The following is a 21431-nucleotide window of genomic DNA, read 5'->3' on the forward strand; positions in this document are numbered from 1 at the left end:
ACAGTACCACAGTAACAATTTCAAAGATACAAAAAGAGAGTATTTTCTTCAAATTGCTTCTTTATTCAAAACCACACACGTTTACTTTTCCCTCTATAATTTATAATTTCTTAATTCCAATACCTTAAGTCGATCAGGTTAAATGATTATGGTCTATGTGTTCACTACAAATTTATTGTCATTAGCAGCACCTTGGAATGCCATTTGTAGGGATTAATTCATATATTCATGTTATGCGGGATTATCTACTAACATAAACAAAATGCAGTTGCTCTAAATTCTAAATTAAGGACGTAAAATAACCTGCCATCAGAAGAATAATTGGATTAGACATCGGAACAAATAAAAAAAAAGGTTGAAGACATGAAACCTTCAGCTTATTTGTGAAAGATTCGTGGTAATCAATAATATTCTGGAGCTCCTGAACTTTTCATGGGCATGGGTTCTGTCTTATCCCTCCTTATAACTTATGACCAGTGCAAGCATAGCAGACACATAATACATAATTGCTAAAGTGGACCGAATAGTTTAAATAGAAAACATAATTAATATAGCAGGACTAGACTGTGCTTTTCAGACATTTATAACTATATATTGTAAAAAAATCTCAAATTACATCATTGAATGTGTGTCATTGATTACTGTTTGCTACATTACAAAAGAGTCCAAAATATTCTGGGTTTATAACCAGTTCACTTTCTGAACTCAACGTGGTGTTTAAATTTGTATCCCTTTTCCGTAAAATACAAATGCTTTGGGAAAATAATACATAATTATAGGCATCTATGTTAAAAATGCCAATTTGCAAAAATATGAAATATACTTAATTGCTTAGAAAATTTTTAGACTCTCTGAATTACTATTTAAATTACATATAAATACAGGTTTAAAATAACACTAGGAGTTGTCTTTAACTTAGATTCCTGCATCATTCCTATGTTTTCACATCTAGAATGTGAATGTGATTATTGTTTTATTAGTTTCTTAAACCCTATAATTATGCTAAAACATAACATTTTAACTGAATTTATCTTTCAAAACTTCAACACATTTAACTCAGTTGATACTGACATAGTTAAACAATAAAAGGTAGGAAATAAAATCCTCAATATTATTTAGAAGGTCAAGAACTTTTCAGATCTTCTTAATTCATAACATCTATAAGACTGAAATACATGGGTAAAAAGTAAAAAATGCAGTTATTCTCTACTTTCCATATACCATGTAAACTGAGGGCTGTATGGAACTGCTCTGACGTCGAACTGAGCTTTCCATTTTATCTGAAACGTTCTGAATGTTCTGGATTGTGTAAAACAGTACTGTGTTTTAGCTGACTTGAGAAGGCTGTGTGTCTCACTTTGGCATTTCAGATTGCTTTACTTTTACATTCCTTGGTTGCAGAAGGCATTTGTTAGCAGTTCACATATTTTTGTGATCTTCAAAATCATAACCACAAAAATCTTTCCTTTAGTTATAAAGTATAACCAAGTGTGGCCCCTAAAATCGAGGAAGATAGGTTTCTCATTAGTAGTGACTTCCAAAAAACATCAAGTTGGCTAAGCTTCAAATTCATTTGGGATTAAAAAGTTTTCAATTATTCTAATTATACTTAAGATAATTTATTAATTTTGAAAGGAAGTGTGAGCGAAACCCTTAAAAATAAAATGCAACCTACTAATTCTGAAACTTTCTGGAATTTCCAAGTCAGTAGGTTTAAATGAATTTGCGCCTTCCAAAATCCTGATTACCATAAAAAATGTATATATATTAAGAATTATTCCTTATACTGTAGTCACAGAAAATAGTTGCTTGTATGTCAGATTTCCACAGAAATATTGTTAGATATCTAAAAACAGCTTTTTAAAGCTAGTAGTATTTCAATGTTGACTTTAATTGGAAGGAAACTATGAGATGAATAACTCCTGCTAAGAAACCTGTACATAGGTGGGATTTCCCATGATTCAGAGAGTGTGATGAACAATCTTACTCACAACATCCCCCCCGCCTCAACCATTCTAATTTAAAACAGAAGATAAAGTTTTAAAGAAAAAGGCATTGACATATTAGTCAATGCCGACAAGAAGTAATGTAAAATTAGACTTGTAATAAAATTAGCAGTGTTTTCCTCTTTGAAAGGTTCATAAATGATTATATTACAGAAATATTAGATATTGTAAAATTTCAGATTTTGCCACTTATTTTGATTTACAAAGGAAGGAATGTCTAGAAACTAGACCCTTAATTAAAAAAAGAGTAGCAAAAACAAAATTTTAATCCACTATTTTTATTTCATCACTAGTTTGACAATTGGATTTAAGCAAAGCATGATAAAATGAGTCAAAAAGACAGTAAACGGCAATACTGTCAAGGTTTGAATGCCAAAAATTTTAACATTGGGACATTAAAGACATGTGTTTTACAGTTGACTTGTACAATCACGAATTAGTGATATGTGCTTTGCAGTGGCTACTTACTAGATTTAAACCTATTTAAAATTGCTGTATTTCTCGTAAATGTTATGAATCCTCAGTTTTAACAATTATGTTTCTGAGAATTCCGGAATTTCCTGAACCACAATGTGAAGAAGGAGGTGCTCCTGATTGGGCTTCTTTTCTCAGCTTTGTGGTTGTTTATGAGGTTCTTTCCGAGCTATACTATTTCTACTGGAGAACCCAGAGTTCTTACTAAATGCAGCTGGGCATGAGAGGGGAGGCTCAGGTACTGCAGCTGTGAAACCTCTGCTCAGGCATGCGTTTTGGTTTACACGCGGCCAGTTAAGGAAACACATTGCCACGATGTGTGCATTCACAAGAGTGTCGGTGTAATGTATTTATTTCTGGGTCTCAAACGATCTTTGCTGCGAGTAATTCCGTTTCGATGTTAAAGTCACTGGATTTTACTTCTCTGGTTCCGGATGGCATGGAGCAGGCCCCTAATTACCTCGGAAACCCACCAAGGGCCAGTAAAGTAATAAACTGTGATCGCATCGCGTACACGTCGAGTCCCAGGGAGAGCAGGGCTCCCAGGAAGCCCCGGGAAGCGTGCGCTTCCAGGAGGGTGTGCGGCGCGCGGGGGTCTGCACGCGCGCAGAGCTTGTTAACGGAGGGCGTGCCGGAGGCGTGGCGCGAGGTGTCCGGGCGAGGCGCTCCGTGAGGCGGGCGGCGGTGGGCGGGCCACGGGGGAGCGCGGCCCGGGGAAGGCTGCGCGGCGCCGCCAGCGGCTCCCGGCTCCCGCTCTCCCGGCCGCCAAGAACGAGCTGCCGTGGGCGGGGCCTGCGGTGATTGGCGGGCGGGCGGGGAGGTCGGAAGTACTTTGTTTTTTATGCTAATGAGGGAGTGGGGCTTGTCCGTATTTACGTTGAGGCGGGAGCCGCCGCCCTTCATTCACCCACATGGTCCTTCGAGGTGCCGCCGCCGCCGCCCGACCTGCGCCTTCGCGCCACTTCGCGCCCTCGGGCGAGGCCGAGGGGGTGGGGACGACCCCCGCAGCGCCGCCGCGGCTCGCGCCCCTCCGCGAAGCTCTCCTCGCGGGGCGGGCCGGCCGGCCGCACCCCCGGCCTGGGGCCTCCGGTCGTAGTAAAGCGCAGGCGGGCGGGGAGGCGGGAGCAGGCGCCCGCGGCCGGCCAGGCGAAGATGGTGGCTGCTACTCCTCCTGGTGAGTCTGCCCGCCCCTCCGGCGACGGAGGGAAACCTGTTGTGTGCGGCCCGGGTCTGGCGGGCGGGGCGGAGCGGCCCGGGGCGGACTGGCCCGGGGCAGCGTGGCGGCGGCGGCGGCGTGGCCGGGGCGGGTCTCGGGCCGTTGGCCGCCCCGGCGTGTGGCAGCCGCATCTGGCTGCCCCCTCGCTCGCCCGCGGGCCGCCAGAGGGCACGGCAGGGCCGGGGCGGGAGGGTGGGAGGGGGCGGCGTGCGCGTGGCGGCCGCGCCCGGGACCCGCGCGGACCCTGCCTGGGCCGACCCGAAGGCGGGTGGGCGGACGGCGCACACAATGGCCCCTCGGGGAGAGGACGTGCGAGGCCCGTGCCTTCTCCGGGGCCCGGGGCGCGCGCGGGGCGTGGGGTCCCCGGGTAGGAAAGTTTCTCCCGAGGGCGAGAGTTAAAGCGCCTCCAGAACAAAGCGGTGGCGGCGGCGGCACATGGGGCAGGCCGCGGGCCGGGAGGGGGCGCGCCCACGAGGTACCTGCGCGCCAGCGGGTGGCGTGGCGTGGGCGGGAGCCCGCGGTTCCCCAAACTTTGTACGCGCGAGGGTGGGCGGAGGGGCGCGGAGCTCGGCGCGGCCTGGGCGCCACCCCCGCTCCGCGTGGGCTTTGTTAGCCCGCGTGGGCAGCCTCGGGGCGGGGCCCACAACTTCCTCGCCGTGGCCCTCGGAGGAGGCCGGAGTCGGCCTCGGCTGCGGCGTGGAGCCGCCTGCGCCCTGCCGCTCGCTGGGAGTGTGGCGCGGGAGGGCCGGCCCGGCTCGGCGGGAGCGGCGTCCCCGCCGCCATGTTCCTGCGGGGCGGGCTGCGCGGGGGTGAGGGCGGGGGACATGGCGGCGACTGCGCGCCGCCGCCGATTGTTCCCGGCTTAGGCCTCGGGCCGCGTGCGACGGGCACCGCGGCCGCGGAGCCCCCGCCCCTCTGGGCCGGGCTCGGGGGGGGCTGGGGGACACAAAGGAGGGGCGGCGCGCCCGCGTCCCCGCCGCACTCGGGCCTCGGCGCCGCCGGTCGCCGCGCGGCTGCCGCCGGGAAACGGGGTGGTGGTGGTGGGGGGGGTTGCCGCGTCCGGCGAGGCCCGACTCTGACCCGCCGCCCCCTGGCGGCTACGCGGAGAATCGCAGGGCCGCGCTCCCCCTTGTGCGACATGTGCTGCCGGCCCGGGCTCCATGAGCGTGGCGGGCACTTTGCAGTCTCGGGTGTTCCTGCCCGGTCTTCTGTTCCTAAACTGCAGCAAAGGGAAAAGGAACTGAAAAAGGCAGGCTCGTCGTTGTAATATCACCAGAAGAGAAAATTAACGGCATGCCATCAGGACCACAGCAGTTGGAGAAACAACTCTTTATCCCGGCTAGCAGCCACGAGGTCTTGATTGGGGGAGGGGTGGTGAAGAATAGTCCCTGGGCTGCTTTTTTTTTTTCCTTTTACTGGAGCTGTACAGTGCAGTCAATGATTGCTGCTGATCATAATCAAGTATTTTAGAAGCTTATTAAGACATGTATCTGATAGCTAAGGGTTTTTCAACTTTATTCTCTTACGCATTTTTCAACTACACCTATTGGTTTTTTAAATCCTGCTAATATTGCCCGACTCTTACTCTCAGTTTTGCAAATGGGTGAAATTAATTGCTAATTAGGACGTTGGAAAATAGCAAATATAGATTTGGACGATGGTGGTAATTTTGAGCAAATCATGTTTATCTTTTTTTCCTTATTTTCCCCTACTCCAGTCATACACGTGGAGCTAACTGCACCAGTAGCTTTTCTGAGGATACTTGCTGAAAAGGAAGTTTAATGGAATGGGTAAGTGTATTCTGATTTTCTTGAACTTTTCTTAAAAACAAATTTCTCTTGCTATTATAGTAAAGTTGAATAAATATTATAGGATTGAGTTCTTAGTAAAAGTAGGTGTTTCTTCCTTTAGACAATTTACTTTTTCTGAAAAACTAGCTCATTAAGTACGGATTTGTTAATTTTAAGTTAGTAAAATTACAGTGTAAATATCCCTGTACATCTTTGGAAACTGGCTTATGCAGTTTACGAAATACAATTTTAGATCCTTTTGGGTGATAAAGTAGATATAACCTGGGATGATAGATTTAAACAGGATGTTTAAATTCTGCTACAATTGACTGATAACACTTGAAATGTAGTCTGAACAGTAATTTTGTTAATCATTTCATCAAGTATTCGCTAAGTGGAAGCCAGAAGAAGAGGAAAATGTTTTGCCACGTGGATGTGAAGACTTCCTCTAAAAGGTACACATGGACTAAATTGCCCTTAAATGTTCCAAAATTAGTTCTCATTTATTTGCAGTCTCATTTTGTTTTGTTTTGTTTTGTTTTTTCTCTATGTATCAATCCATTTGGGAGAGGCCAGCCATTGGAAGAGCCACCACTTCCAGTGCTAGTTGGATGGTTGGTTATGATTGCCTTCTGTAAAGAATTCTTAAGGCATAAATACGTGTCTAAATGGACCTCATATCTTTGAGATAATTAAACTAATTTTCTCTTACCCATTAGGGATTATGCTGAATTTGTATGGTTTATAGTTGTTAGAGTTGGAGGCGTTAATTCTAATTATCTATTTCAAATTTAGCAGGAATAAAGAGAACATCACCTTGTAAAACTGAAGATTGTGACCAGTCAGAATAATGTCAAAGTGCTTACAGTGCAGGTAGTGATATGTGCATCTACTGCAGTGAAGGCACTTGTAGCATTATGGTGACAGTTGCCTCGGGAAGCCAAGTTGGGCTTTTAAAGTGCAGGGCCTGCTGCTGTTGAGTGCTTTTTGTTCTAAGGTGCATCTAGTGCAGATAGTGAAGTAGATTAGCATCTACTGCCCTAAGTGCTCCTTCTGGCATAAGAAGTTATGTATTCATCCAATAATTCAAGTCAAGCAAGTATATAGGTGTTTTAATAGTTTTTGTTTGCAGTCCTCTGTTAGTTTTGCATAGTTGCACTACAAGAAGAATGTAGTTGTGCAAATCTATGCAAAACTGATGGTGGCCTGCTATTTCCTTCAAATGAATGATTTTTACTAATTTTGTGTACTTTTATTGTGTCGATGTAGAATCTGCCTGGTGTATCTGATGTGACAGCTTCTGTAGCACTAAAGTGCTTATAGTGCAGGTAGTGTTTAGTTATCTACTGCATTATGAGCACTTAAAGTACTGCTAGCTGTAGAACTCCAGCTTCGGCCTGTCGCCCAATCAAACTGTCCTGTTACTGAACACTGTTCTATGGTTAGTTTTGCAGGTTTGCATCCAGCTGTGTGATATTCTGCTGTGCAAATCCATGCAAAACTGACTGTGGTAGTGAAAAGTCTGTAGAAAAGTAAGGGAAACTCAAACCCCTTTCTACACAGGTTGGGATCGGTTGCAATGCTGTGTTTCTGTATGGTATTGCACTTGTCCCGGCCTGTTGAGTTTGGTGGGGATTGTGACCAGAAGATTTTGAAAATTAAATATTACTGAAGATTCCGACTTCCACTGTTAAATGTTCAAGAGATATGAAATATTAAAGAAAATGTGTAACTTTTTGTTTAAATACATCTTGTTTTCATCCAAAAACATTTCACTTTTTGGTTTGCGTGTCAGATTTGGGAGTATAAATTCTGGTTATATTTTTTGTTAGATTTATTTGGCTGTTAAGTATTGTGATGTGCTTAAACATACTCTATACATGATGATCATCTGTAAAGTTAGAATATACCTTTTTGCTTTCTTTGGAGTTAGTGTTATTCCAGGATATTTTACTTAATCTAAAAGTTAATCTATGTTGCGCATATATTACTCAAGTTTTTTAATTTAGAGGGAATGCTGCTCTGTTTAAAGCAATGTGTAAAGATGGGTTTTTTTAAGCATGGAATTTAGGGTGGGTACAGTTTGTTTCTATTAAGCAAGTACTTCTTTACCAATACATGAGTAACTGATGTGTAACTGTTAAATGCTCGTATACTAGTTTTTCTTTGATTGTCAGTGATTAATAAGCTGTAAATGACCAAGGTCCTCAGACTGCTTTTAGCATCTGCAACTTAAAAAAATGGGAGTTAGAAAAAGAACACACTCATGCTAAATAGAGTAACAGATAAATGTATGTGTACAGTCTTCCTAAATGCCAAGAGTGCAGCGGTGGGGCGAGATTCAGATACTCATTTATTTCTAAGTCTGTAGTCAACATTTATGTTCCCTACTCCCTACATAAGCCAGACTTTGGCAACAGTGATAGTTGATTCCAGGCTTACTTGACTTAGTCACTGAAGTGGAAACTAAGAAGCGGCAGTTAGTGTTTTATCCAGCATTTCTACCTTCTCTCTTTTCTTCGTGTGTTTTGTCTCTAACCTATGTGTATATGTGTCAAAAAATGTGGAATACCTGAATAATAAATTTAAAAGAACCAAGTGGTAAAATTGGACACAAGCCGAAGTACAGGCAAACTTAATGTTTAAAAAATAAGGTTTGAGAAATGTCATTGTATTTTGGAGTAAAAGAGGCTATCTTAGTAATAAGAAATAAACTTCCATAACACTAGGTTAGACCACCCAATAAATCTAGAAATCAGCTTTTAAAAATAATGTGTGAAGTCTAACAAAAGTTTTTACCTGTAACGTGTTCTTAAAAAAATTTAAGGAACTTAATCTTGGATTCCTGAATAGAAAGGTAAGAATTCCATCATTCTGGAGTTGATGAAAAGATTTGCAGGATGTGAAATGAACAGTGATTTATAAAATGGAAATCAAATTGTACATTAGCAGAGTTCTTAAGCTTTTTGAATTGAAGGAGACCTAATAATTGTGTCTTTTTGGTTATTTTGGTGACAAACACAGCTTTAAAACTATGCTTAAAAAGTTGCGGCTGGACACGGTGGCTCACACCTATAATCCTAGCATCTTGGGAAGCTGAGGCAGGCGGATTACCTGAGGTCAGGAGTTGGAGACCAACCTGGCCGTCATGGTCAAACGCTGTCTCTACTAAAAATATAAAAAATTAGCCAGGTGCAGTGGCGTGCGCCTGTAATCCCAGCTATACTCTGGAGGCTGAGACAGGAGAATCACTTGAACCGGGGAGGCGGAGGTTTCATGAGCTGAGATCCTGCCACTGCACTCCAGCCTGGGCGGAAGAATGAGACTTCGTCTCCAGAAAAAAAAAAAAAAAAAAAAAATCATCATACAACATGTTCTGGTAGTTTGCAAAATGGTGTGCTGTGGTTATAAGTGAGGAAAGTATTTTGTTTTACATTTGTCAGACTATGTCATTTTACTTTAAAGCTTTTGGGGAAATATACTAGCAATTTTTTAAAAAATGGAACAGTGTGATGGGAAGCCTGCTTCATGATTCCTTAAATAGTCTAAAATGTAGTCAAATATGTTACAATAACAAAGACTTAAATGGCTTTTCTCCCTAGATACTGAAACTGTAGTATTCATTGTGTTCAGAACTTACTTGGTCTTGAACTGAGATTTAAATCTAATCAGCAAGCTAATAAATGTGTATGTTTTGTTGTGGGATTGGTAGTGATCAGTGGTTTTATAGAGTTTAATAGGAATTGCTTTTGATTTGTTTCTGGCTTTAGAATGTGAGTCTAATTTTACATTCTTGGTTCTATTAAGATTTTCTTAGGAATGCCAACAAAAAGCCATGTAAGTATTGTATAAAAAGATTCACGTTATTAATTTAGCCATTTTGAAATTCGGATGAGTGAACAAGTTAATAATGGCCTCATCTCTGACCTGAGAAAAAAACAGTTTTGACTCTTGTTCTTAAAATGCTTTAACCTTGAAGTTGCTTGATACTTAAGAGGTCATGTTGCTTCAGGTTTAATAGATAGCCTTAACTATTTGGAGGGAAAAAAAAAATGGGTCAACTTTTTTTTTTTTTTTTTTTTGGCGTTTGCATGTACAACTTTCTATTTTTAGCCTATATTTGGAAAGAAAGCACTTAACATTTTAGGAATTCTTTTTAAAGCTGCTTGCAAAGTATTGGTGATTTTACTGAAAACTTTTGAGATCTTCATTTTACAGGCAAACCTAACTACAAGCCAGACTTGGGTTTTCTCCTGTAGTTTGAAGACACACTGACTCCTGACAAAATGCAACCTGCAACTTCTGGAGAACAACTCAGTGTCACATTAAAGTTCACTATGTATTTGATGATACACTGTTGAATTGACACTTCTGTGTAGTTTGTCTAGCTTTAGAGAATTAAGAGTCTCAACTGAGCAGTAAAGGTAAGGAGAGCTTAATATACACAGAGCCAGGCTTTGATGTTTGATGAAATAAGATCATCATGCCCACTTGAGATTTTAGATTATTCTTTAGCTTACTGGTTGTATGAGTTACGTTCTTACTAAAGTCGAAATTAATGTAGTTTTCTGCCTTGATAAATTAAATTCCATATGTGGTATTTTAAAGGGTCATTAGGAAAATGCACACATTCCATAAATAAGACCCATAGAAAAGTTGAAGAATGCTTAATTTTCTTTATCCAATAATGTAAACACAGACACAACATTGAGATGTGCCTAATTCTGTATTTACAGTTTGGTCTGGCTGTTGGAGTTGTAGTGCATTTAATGTTAATAAATAAAATACTGCATTTTAAAGCTGTTAAGAAATTGTCTGGAACAAGCATATTGAAATAAAAACTTCAAGGTTATTACCGCAGTTTTGATGGCGTTTTTGTTTTGTCGCTATAGATGGTCTAAAAGTTGTTACTTAATAATTAATTGGGGAAATGGAGACAAGGACCAAAGTTGTTTGTCTGGATTCTCTTATTTAACCTTCATTACCTGTGAAATATGTACATATGAGATCAGAAGTTCATTTTCAAGCAGAATGGAAAGGTGGTAAATGGACTCTGGATTAAAATATGTCAATTTTAAAAGGTTATCCTCTGCCTAGTATTTTTGTGGAATCTGACAAGTTCTCAGATCACACTTGAGTTTCCTTAAATCTTGATAAGTCTGAGGCATCTTCATTTTGTTTATATTATACACATGTTATTAAGGTGGGAGTTCTTTTGTTTTTTGTGTGTTTTTTGGCCAGATGATAATATGGAAGTTGAAGAGAGGAGGCCAAAGTATATGACAAGTCTTAAACTCCTGCTTCTAATAAATGTCAAATACTTATTGGCTCCTGGGTTGAATATTTGTTAATGGGTCTGTACTAACTCTAAAACATTAAATGAGAATGGTATGTTCTCAGCAGCTCTAAAAATTCAAAGAATCATTGTAAATACTTTTTAAATAAGGTACGAGGTTGTGCCTGCCTATGGACAGTAACACAAGAATTCTAGGCTCATGCAGACTTGTAGCGTAGTTGATCCTCAGTATCGATGGAGGGATTGGTAGGATTCTCAGTGCATACCAAATTCTTCAGATGCTCAAGTCCCTTATATAAAATGGTGCAGTATTGTCATGTAAATCTATACACGTCCTTAGGTGTGCTTTAAGCTGTCTATATATTGCTTGTATAATAACCTGATAAAATACCCTAGGTAATATTCATGTAGATTCAGTATAGTATTTGTGTGTGGCAAATTCAGGTTTGGCTTTTGGGGACGTTGTGAAATTTTTTTTCCTATTTTCAATCTGTGGTTGGATGCAGGAACCACAGATACATAGGGCTGACTTAAGTAAATGCCAACATAAATGCATTAGTCACTGATGGGACAAGTATTTAACAGGCTATAAAGGTAAATAACAAAGACTTGAGTTTGGTAGTAAGTTCCCCGAAATGAAATGTTAGTATATTCCTAAGTGTTTAGTAATTAGATCTCAGGTTGAATATACATCCTTAATAACTGCATGTTTACTTTTCTCTTAAGACCTAGATTTGTGAGTACGTTCAGTAGAGGTGAGCGTGTACTAATTGTCATACATTTGTTTATAAAAGCACATGTACTGTGAAGTTTTTAGTACATTTAATGTTGACTTCAACTTATGTAGACTGAAAAACATTGAAAAAAAACTTTGACAACTTCAGTTCTGCACTTGGTGAGATGTACTGATCCAGATTGAATACCACACTATTCAGCAGGTTGGGGTAACGATGAGACTAGTTAATGTTCCAAGAGTAGATGAAAATTGGGCTCCTGTAAGGTGGTGATAGGAATTCTAAAGTGATTATGCATTTACCAAGAAAAGATTCTTAACCAGTTGTCTTAAAATTATTAAGACAAAGACCTGGAACCTTAATCTAGCTGCATTAGACTAGAATCTTTGTGGGGTAGGATGCTGCACAGACAAGTACTTTGAGAAATACCTGTTGATTTTGCTGTACATAAGAATATTATCTGCTACCCTGAATTACTGAAAATGATGAGCTGTAAGAAAGCAGAAGAAGAACAAAACACCTTAGAATTTATATGCAGGTAAGAGACTCAGTAAACTTTGTTTCATGCAGTCATTACTCAGTTTTACAGCTGGCTGAAAAAATATGTGTTCCAACCCCACATTTATTTCTAAATCCACAGGCTTTTCCTTCCTCTCCAATTTCAGTAACTTCTCTTTTTCTTCTCCAATGATACTTTGTTTTGGTAACAGCACCTAACAGGCCAGGTGTGTAGTTGTCTTTGTGCTATACCTGGATTTCCTTGGTTGGCTCTTGTCAACAGTGGCCACCATCATTCTGAACAAGTAAGGTGCACAAGGTACAAGCCATGTCTTTAGACATTGGTTGTCTTCAGCATTTAGATTCTCGTCTAAGGCTTTCATCTAAAAGTCCCTTGATTCTGTGTTGAAAAGTTACAGTCCACAGTTTTCTAGTCTTACCCTCAAAATAATTGTCAAAATGGTACTTTCTCATACTCTTAAGACTGCATCTAAATTTCAAAGTTAGAAAAGATATTTATGCCAGTTACTTCATGTTTGTATGTGACATGAGAAGATGGATGACGGTAAAGGGAAGTTGAGAAAGGCACCTCAGATTAATTTTAGGAAACAAATGTAAACTAAAACTTGAATTCTATTTGTTTTGAGTCATGTAGTACTTGGCTAATTGGTTGAGAAGCTTAAATAACTATTAAGAAGTCTTAACAGTGTAATGTAATGTTTAGGATGGAGAATTCTGGGTTCAAGTACCAGTTTCCTCCATTAACAGCTTAGGCAAGTTAAGCGTGTCTTTCCCCCAAAATTGTAAGCTTGGGTAGGCTTTCCCATCTTGGTCAAAAAGGTAGCTGTCATAGCTATCACATTCACATCCAGCTGGAAAATAAACCTTTCTTCAACCTTCAAAGTGAATTTTGTGCTCCACTCTGCCCACCTGAACTTGGTCTGGGGGACAAAGTCACATTCAGGCTTGAGCCTTGTGTACCATGTCTGTTGACAGTACCACTGAAAGTCTTCCCTCCCTGAAGCACGCAGGTATCTAGGCAGGTTGGTGGCATGGATCACTGAAAGATGAGAGTACAATATTAACATTTGGGGGCACAGATTTTAGTGAGGGTAGAGGGGAAGCAAGAGTATTTTCATAAAGTTGATAGCTTGAGCACAAGTCTGAGCGGCAAACATCGTCCAACCGCACTTGGCAGGGCCGATGCAGCTGCTGCTTCTAGATCGCGGCTAAAATATTACTTCCTCAAAGCCTTTTCTGACTGCTCTCCCCTATTCAGTTAATCTGCCATGGTTTATTCAAATTACTTAACTACAATTTGTACTTTTATGTATTTGGATATTTTGTTATTTTGAATTCGTTAACGTTACTGCTTTCAACAAATACAATTTTTTTGTTTGTTTGTTTGAGACGGAGTCTTGCTCTGTCACCCAGGCTGGAGTTCAGTGATGCAATCTCAGCTCACTGCAACCTCTGCCTCCTGGGTTCAAGCGATTCTGCCTCATCCTCCCCAGTAGCTGGGATTACAGGCATGCGCCACCACGCGAGGCTAATTTTGGTATTTTTAGTAGAGATAGTGTTTCACCATGTTGGCCAGGCTGGTCTCAAACTCCTGACCTTGTGATCTGCCCATCTCGGGCTCCCAAAGGCCACGAACTTTTAATGGCTTAAAAACTTAAAGTTCTGTAGGTCAGGAGTGTTGACACAGGTCCCACTAGGTTACAATTAAGGTGTTAGCAGGGCTGTATTAGTCCCTGGAGTCTTTAGGGGAGGCAAGGTTTTTTTGGTCTTTTCCAGCTTCTGAAGACTATGCCTCTTTGGTTCACGGTCTCTTACTCCATCTTCAAATCTAGCAGCAGCAGGTGGCGTCTGCATCACACAGACCTCTCTTATCTCCCTCTTCCACTTTTAAGGACCCTTGTGATTAATATTGAGCCCACCCAAATATTTAGAAGTAATTTATTTTAAGGTAAGCTGATTGGCAGTCTTAATTCCCCTTTGCTTGTAACGTTTCACATTTGCAGGTTCTAGGATTAGGACTTGGATATTGTTGGAGGTCATTCTGCCTGTCTTAAGGAATTGTGTTGGTTTTGGACATGGTTATAGTTCCAGGCATACATAACTACTTAAGAGTTGTTTTCAGACAGCATAAGTGAAATGAATGAGTTAAGGAAAATACTTAATCCAATGAGAAAAAATAGAACATGCTCGAACTGTCTCAATGTTTTCCTACGGTATTTAAGTGCTAGTTTGTAGAGGTTTTAAAGAAAACATTTTCTCAGACGAGAAGAGCTTATAATATCCTTCTTGCAAACATTCTAGAAAATGTAGGTCCTTATCAGTCAACCTTCAGAATGACAAAGTAAGTGAAATTTTGTTAACCAATATAAGTAAACATTAAAGAATTGCTTTTAGAAATGACACAATGTAAAGAGACCATCAGGGTCTAAAACTTCAAAATTAGCCAGAACTGGAAAATGAGCTTTTAAATACAGGTAAAAATAAGCAATTTATCCTCTACTTTGTTAGAGTACAGAAATGGTATTTCAAAGTGACCACTAGCAGAATAAAAGACTATACTTTGAAATCACCAGAAAAAAGGCTAGGAAAACAGCCCACAAAGCAAAAGACAAAAAGGAGGAGACAGAAATAAGAACATTTTTAATTAAAATTAAGCACAGAAAAATTTTAAGTAGTTTGTATTTCAAGTCAGTTTTACTTAAATTTTATAACATGCAAGCCCTGGTTATTTTTAGTCATTGGAAATGTAGACAACTGGTGGTTTGCCCATGGTCAATGGGAAGTCCTGGCCCTTGATACTTTGGCCCAGCAGTAAGAGCTTCTATTATACCTCTGCTCCTTGAACAAGGAACAAATCTTACTTGTATTCCCCAAAATGACTGCAAAGTAGGCATTCAATAGATTGCTGTTGAATGAATTGGAGATTTATCCTAAACATCATGTTAAAATTCACCTATTCTTTGATGTGCTGCAGTAGATATTTCCATGCCATTCTTAAATTTCTCAGTCTCCTGATGCCAAATTTTGTTTAGAGGTAGAGGCTGAAGATTATGCTTACTTTGGTGGAGAGTATAAAGACAATAGTGTGTGTAGAGCAGGGAATGAGGCAGTGGATATAAAGAAAAGAAAGGGTTATTTGCAAATCCATATGTAACAGTGGCAATGAATGGCTGGCTGGGGTGGGATAGTGGTTCTGGTCAGCTCTGGGAACTTTATTAGTGGGTCATAGTGTGATAAAAGAGTTCAGAACAGATCTCAAATTAGGTTTTGTTTTGTTTGTTTGTTTTCTTTATAAGTTAGGAAATTAGAAATCAGTCGTACCTCAGGACTGCAATCTTCACTTTTTGGCTTTTATGTTCTTCACCAGATCACTCTTTGGGAAGTAAGCTTCAGAGTGAACTGATGAATGTCTATGAAAATAGACAGGCATGACCCTGTAACAAAGCATGTGTGTGCTCAAGAAGATTGCAGGTGATTTTCAGATGAGTCTCATGTCTGCAAAATGAGAATTCATAAAATGAAGTGGTAACCAATACTCAGAAAGTGAGTTCAGAGGGGGAAATAACTGCTGCAGTACTGTGTGTGCTTGATACACATTATGACATGTAGGTAATTAGAAGAGTCTCGTTACTCCATCTAGTTTAGCATACACAAATACAATAATTAGGTTGCTTTAAAAGAATTTTTTCACAGTATGTTGATCCTTAGTATGAGGGATCTAATATTTAATATTTTTTCCACCCAAAAATGGAATGTACAGTTTAGTACCAAGTGAAACCATTCAGTCCTGGTTGATATTACTATCAGAATAAATTCTTGGTTTTCTTGTTTATATAGGAGTTGAGACATCTCACTGCTATAAAGTACTGTGCCTTCTTAAAATGATGATGGAATATTAGAATATCAAAGACCCTAAGCACATTTTATTCACTTTAAAGACATGCAATCCTGCTGATATTTAAAGTCTAATATTTTAATCATAGGTCTGTCTCCAAAGGGATGCCATCTAAAAGTAATTTTCATATTTTGTATAGGGTTATTACTTTGTATTGATTTGGTTTATAAAAAAATTAGGGACAGCAATCCATTTAACAGTCATGTAATTCAGTTTTAAATTATAGGTTTCTTACACATATCCAATTCTGGATAATGATAGGATCTAGGCTATGGAAGTAGCGATGAGCTTTAAAATGAAAAAGACTACCAGTAAAGTGTTAAAGTTTGGTAATTCAATGAGGTTACGTTGCAGCAATTAAGTGGGCATGTTATATAATGCTTATTGGTGAGAATGAGTTAGCCATGACCTTTGCCCACTTTTAAAAAAATACAATGCTAAGCACAGAGCACATGCTACAAAGATGCTGAAGAAATTATGAGATTAATGATTGGTTTTTACACATTAACCATGTTGTAACAGCCTAAGTGCTACTGACGCTGTTCTGTCTTAGACTCATCAAATAATTGGACCAAGTTTGAGGAAATCAATTTCTACTAAATAGTTAACCATAAGGTATATTTGTATTAGCAAACAAAATGCTTTCAAAATGTTCCACTTTTGAAACTGTTTGAGTCTTTTATGTTGACTCAATGACCTTGTTTACAAAGGTAAACTGAAGTGGAGTTAAGCAATTATCTAGCAAATTTGATCACTATACATGATCATAGGGAATAAAACGAATAATATTTTAGAAGAGGTGTTTAATGACATCACAGCTTCACTCTTCATAGATCTTTAGTAGATTTGGGGTTTTTTTTTTTGTCTTTTTTGTTTTTTTGGTTTTTTTGAGGAATTGTTGGAATTGCAATAATGCATGTTTGCTTGGTTCCATTTTCTCCCCTCCCCACCATATTTGTATCTCTCATCAATGATATGTACACGGTTAAGAATTTAGTAATTATTAACCCTATCTATTCTTACAACACTTTAAGAATTTGTAGACCTATCTAGGTAGTCAGAATACATTTTGAGTTTCAATTGGATGTTTTACATTCATATGGGGAAAAACTTAGGGGCAAAAGTAATTATTTTAAATAATAGCACAATTTGAAACAGTTGCGAAAGGCCAAGTTATTTTCTGGCAGATTTATTAAGTTACTGCCCCCTAAACTTAACTGCCTATTTATTGGTCTATTTTCATAACAGTGTCTCTTATTTCCTAGTCACCTCAAATTCAAAGGAATTTGTAAGGTACTTATCTTGACAAGGTACTTATCTTGAAGCCATGTTAGTTTGAGCATTAAATAAAGGTCTTTCAAATATTTTTTAATCTCATGAACCCATGCCCAAAGACCAGAGTAAGGATGTATATGTAGCAATGGATTTTTAAACATTACCTGAAGATTTTCCCCAGATATCTCCCTTAACCTCATGTCCTTTCTTCCATTTTTTTCAGCTCTTAGTCTCATAAAAGGAAGAAAAACAAGGAATTTACTTGACTTCTGGATTTCAACTATATCCCTCACTGGAAAATGAAAAACATGTGCATAAACAATACAGCACATTTAAATGATTGCATAATAAAGATCTCTATATGCCAGAAAGTCATGCTTGAGAAGGTCTCCAGTTTGAACAAGAGACAACATAGCAGTGACATTCATGGCCTGATGTCCAAAGACCAGCATAGAAAAAAAAAAAAAAAAGCCGTTACCCCTGCCCTGAATATGTGGGCTGAAATTCATTGTAACTATGTGTACAAGAGATTAGAGACAGAAGGCACTGGGAGTGCTTGGTCCAGAATCACTTAGTAGTGTGTGGATTAGAAGAGGAGGTGGTAGTTAGATGGGATTAAGAAACAGTGTTTGTTGCCAACAAGAACCCTAAATTCTGAGCCCACAATACAGCAAGAGGAGACCGTGGTTTGATCCCTATTGACAGTAATAATGGATACTGCTAAGAAAAACCCAGCCAATTATGCTGCTGCCTCCTCTGAATCACTGCTGTCCCTACTGGTTTAGTTTCTTAGTAGAAACAAAGTAGTAATAGACAAATTTGCCCTGCTGCAGAACTGCATTAGGCAACATGGAGGCAATTTTATTGGGCAGAAACCCTAACTCCAGTCTGAGGTAATTGCTTTGATAATTATTGCCATTTTACAGATAAGGAAACAGAGAGAGAGAAAGAGCGGACCAAGTTCACAAAGCTGATAAAACGGGAACCAGGATTTAAATCTAGGTAGTTTGGCTCTAGCACCAGTTCTCTTAACTGCTATATTGCCTTTCAGTCCAGCTTACACATTTCGATAACTATGCTAACAAAATCCAAGGAAATAGCAACAAAATATTAACATTAGTTATCACTGAACAGAAAAATTTGGAGTTTTAATATTTTGAGTTTATACCTTTCCCAAAGTTATAGAATAATCACATTCCTGCTACAATCAGAAAAAATAGTTTAAAATGAGTATAATTTTTATGAAAACTAGGGAGAGAATTACATAAAATACTCACACCAGAAAGACTGGGAGAAATACATGCAAAAAGGTTTGTTGCAGTGTTAATCTGTAGTGAAATTTTCAGTCATTTTTTCTTCTGTACTTTATTTTTTGGTATTTGATTTTAAACCTGTAGTTTAAAAAAAAAATGCTAAAAAACATACAGTCATCTTTATATAATCACTGATTTCTGGAGAAATTATATTACCAAAATGATTCAGAAAACATGGAAACTGTTAAGCGAGTTACCAAAAAATATTTTAAGATGTAATTAAATAATTCTATGGAAGACATTAGGCCTAGAGAATCTGGGGTATTTATTTTAAATTTCTGAAGTATGAGCCAATTCAAATGATATTATAAACTCTTAAAAAAGGAAAAAGTAAAAACTTCCTAATGCATTTCCTTAAATTAGCATCAAAATCTGAGAAATAAGCAAAAACATAATGGTAATCTCATGACAGATGCAAAAGAACTACATACAAATAATGCAAATAACAAAGATAATAGTATACTTAAATAGCTGCTGTCCCCACCATGATTTAGCTCTGCTTTGGTAGTGTTAAGAAACTCAATTAAATAGAATGCAGAAATAATTGGCATAACTATTGCTAACATCCAAAAATACTGTCTTTGAAAACCCAAAGAATTATTAGAAAAATTAATACCAATAGAGACTGCAGTGAGGTAATTTAACACAAAAATAAAATGTAAAAACCATTGTTTTCCTTGATACTAACAAATACAATTTGCTCAATACAAAGACTGCAAGATATTATTAAGTATAAAGCACCTAGAAGAAAATCTTGACATATGCAGAGTGAAAGGTAAAAAATTTATACTTCACTTTTTCATAAACTTTTAATAAAATTCAAAAAAGGTGCATAAATAGAGTTTATGCACTCTAGGCAGGTTTTTTTTTGTGTGTGAGAAAACAGTACTATGTCACCCTTCCCATACTATGTTACTCTGCTAACACTGCTATAATAAGTCTGGAATTTACTTTTGGTCTTGGAGAAAAATAATTCTAGTATCCTTCTGGAAGAACAAACAGGTGAGAAGATGAGTAGATGTTAAATAACATAAAGACTAGACTAGCTATTGAATGTTCTCTGAAGTTACACTAATAAAATGGAATGCCCTGGCATTAATCAAGATAAATCAATGGGACAAAATGAATAGACCTCAAACAGCCATCATTGTATACTGAGCCCCCAAATAATTAAAAATAGCAGAACCAAATTAAAATACACCAAAATGTGAAGTAAACACGAGAAGTAGCATTATTAGTCTTAATACATAAAACAATCATAATAAGTAATAAAAATGACAAAGTTCTCTTAAGTGAACAGGCAAAACAGGTGTGGATAATACAAGGAAAATGAAACAGATGGCAAATATAGAGTGTGTTGGTTGAAAATGGCAGAGTTAGTGTCAGACAAAATGTTGAAGCATATTTATATGACCAGATACCTAGCGATTATTACTTGGTGGTAGAGGGAACAAGTTTTAAAAATTCTTCAGGGTATACTACTGCATTTTCTATATGTTTTTGTGGCAGAGACTGCTGTCGATATCCATTTCTCCCACTCTTCGTTTAGGAACAGGATCAACAGAGGTTTACCTGGGCACAGGGCTATCCAGCTAGACTACAGGTTCCTTTGCAGTAGAGTGGCTATGTGACTTATTGCTAAAGAGAATTTTTAAAAAGTGATTAGAAATGTGTGCAGCGGCTCATACCTGTAATCCCAGCACTTTGGGAGACCGATGTGGGAGGATTGGCTTGAGCTCACAAGTTTGAGACCAGCATGGGCAAAATGGCAAGACCCCATCTCTACAAAAAATAGCTGAGTGTGGTGATATGTGCCTGTGGTCCCCACTGCTTGGGAGGCTGAGGTGGGAGGATTGCTTGAGCCTGGGGAAGTTGAACCTGGAGTGAGCCCTGTTCATGCCACTGCACTCCAGCATGGGTGACAGAGCAAGACCCTCTCTCTCAAAAAAAAGTGTGCAACTTCCAGGTCACTTTATTTGAAGTAATGTGCTTGTCTTCCTCAATTTCTTTTTCACTATTTTTTGAGGTGAAATATGGACCTGGTGCTAGGAACTTGGCTTTATGCAGAGGAGCAGAGTGGAACTTGGGAGGTTGGGAGAACAACAGGGTGAAAGGAACCTTGATTCCTAGATGACCTTTTGGAACAGATCCTCCTACCTTAAATAAGTTTGCCTTGATAATCAAATCTGAGTCAAATACCTATATGCAAGTAGTTTAGAACTTATCACAGGAGCAGGAATAAGGGAGAGGGAATGTGAAATAGGAAGAGTTATCAAGTTATAGTCACTGCTATAGTTGTCTGGTGTTCCTTCCAATGAAACCGTCTGACAATCCTTATACCTAGGACTGAAAAGGGGATATCATTTTTTCCTTTGGTTCTCATCCCCCTACTGGTGAAAATGGTTCCCCAGTGCTAACTACCCCACACTTTGGATTGCACACATACATTTGTATCTATTGAGTTTCCTTGAGCAGAGAGAGAGAGATACAGCACAAATCCAAGGTGAGACATTATCTGGGTGCACTGTAAAGCGTGGTCAGTTTGGCTAGAACACGTTGCCTAAGAAGGGGCTGGAATAAGAGGTGTGATCATGGAGATTTAAAATGGTGCAAAATAGTGTTTAACAGCGCGCTTTCTGCTTCCACCACTCAGATCTGCTCATATCCTGCATTCATTCGCAGAGTTCCCTTCAAGTTGTGGCTGGCCGCAATCTTGGCAAGCACTTAGTATTAAGAAGGTTACTGGAAAATATTATGTTCCTATAACTGCAGCTATTCCTACCTCTGTCATTGATATTCAACATTTCCTTCCTCTGCCATGTTTTTAAAATCTCTAGATCTCCCTATCGCTCAGCTAGCATCTCAGCTGATCTTGGTTGCTTGCTTGATGGAATCATCCAGGCCCTCAACCCT

The 21431-nt window shown here is 39.4% G+C and overlaps 1 long non-coding RNA gene across 1 annotated transcript; it reads left to right on the forward strand.

Annotated features, from left to right (window-relative positions):
- Window positions 1-3511: 3511 nt before the first annotated feature.
- On the forward strand, window positions 3512-10338 carry LOC112610951. Its single transcript, XR_003116512.1, has 4 exons — window positions 3512-3654; window positions 5414-5486; window positions 5871-5941; window positions 9705-10338. It is a non-coding gene; the product is annotated as an uncharacterized LOC112610951 (long non-coding RNA).
- The last annotated feature ends 11093 nt before the right edge of the window (window positions 10339-21431 follow it).

This window comes from Theropithecus gelada, chromosome 17 (genome assembly GCF_003255815.1).
Source record: "Theropithecus gelada isolate Dixy chromosome 17, Tgel_1.0, whole genome shotgun sequence".
Lineage (NCBI taxonomy): Eukaryota > Metazoa > Chordata > Mammalia > Primates > Cercopithecidae > Theropithecus > Theropithecus gelada.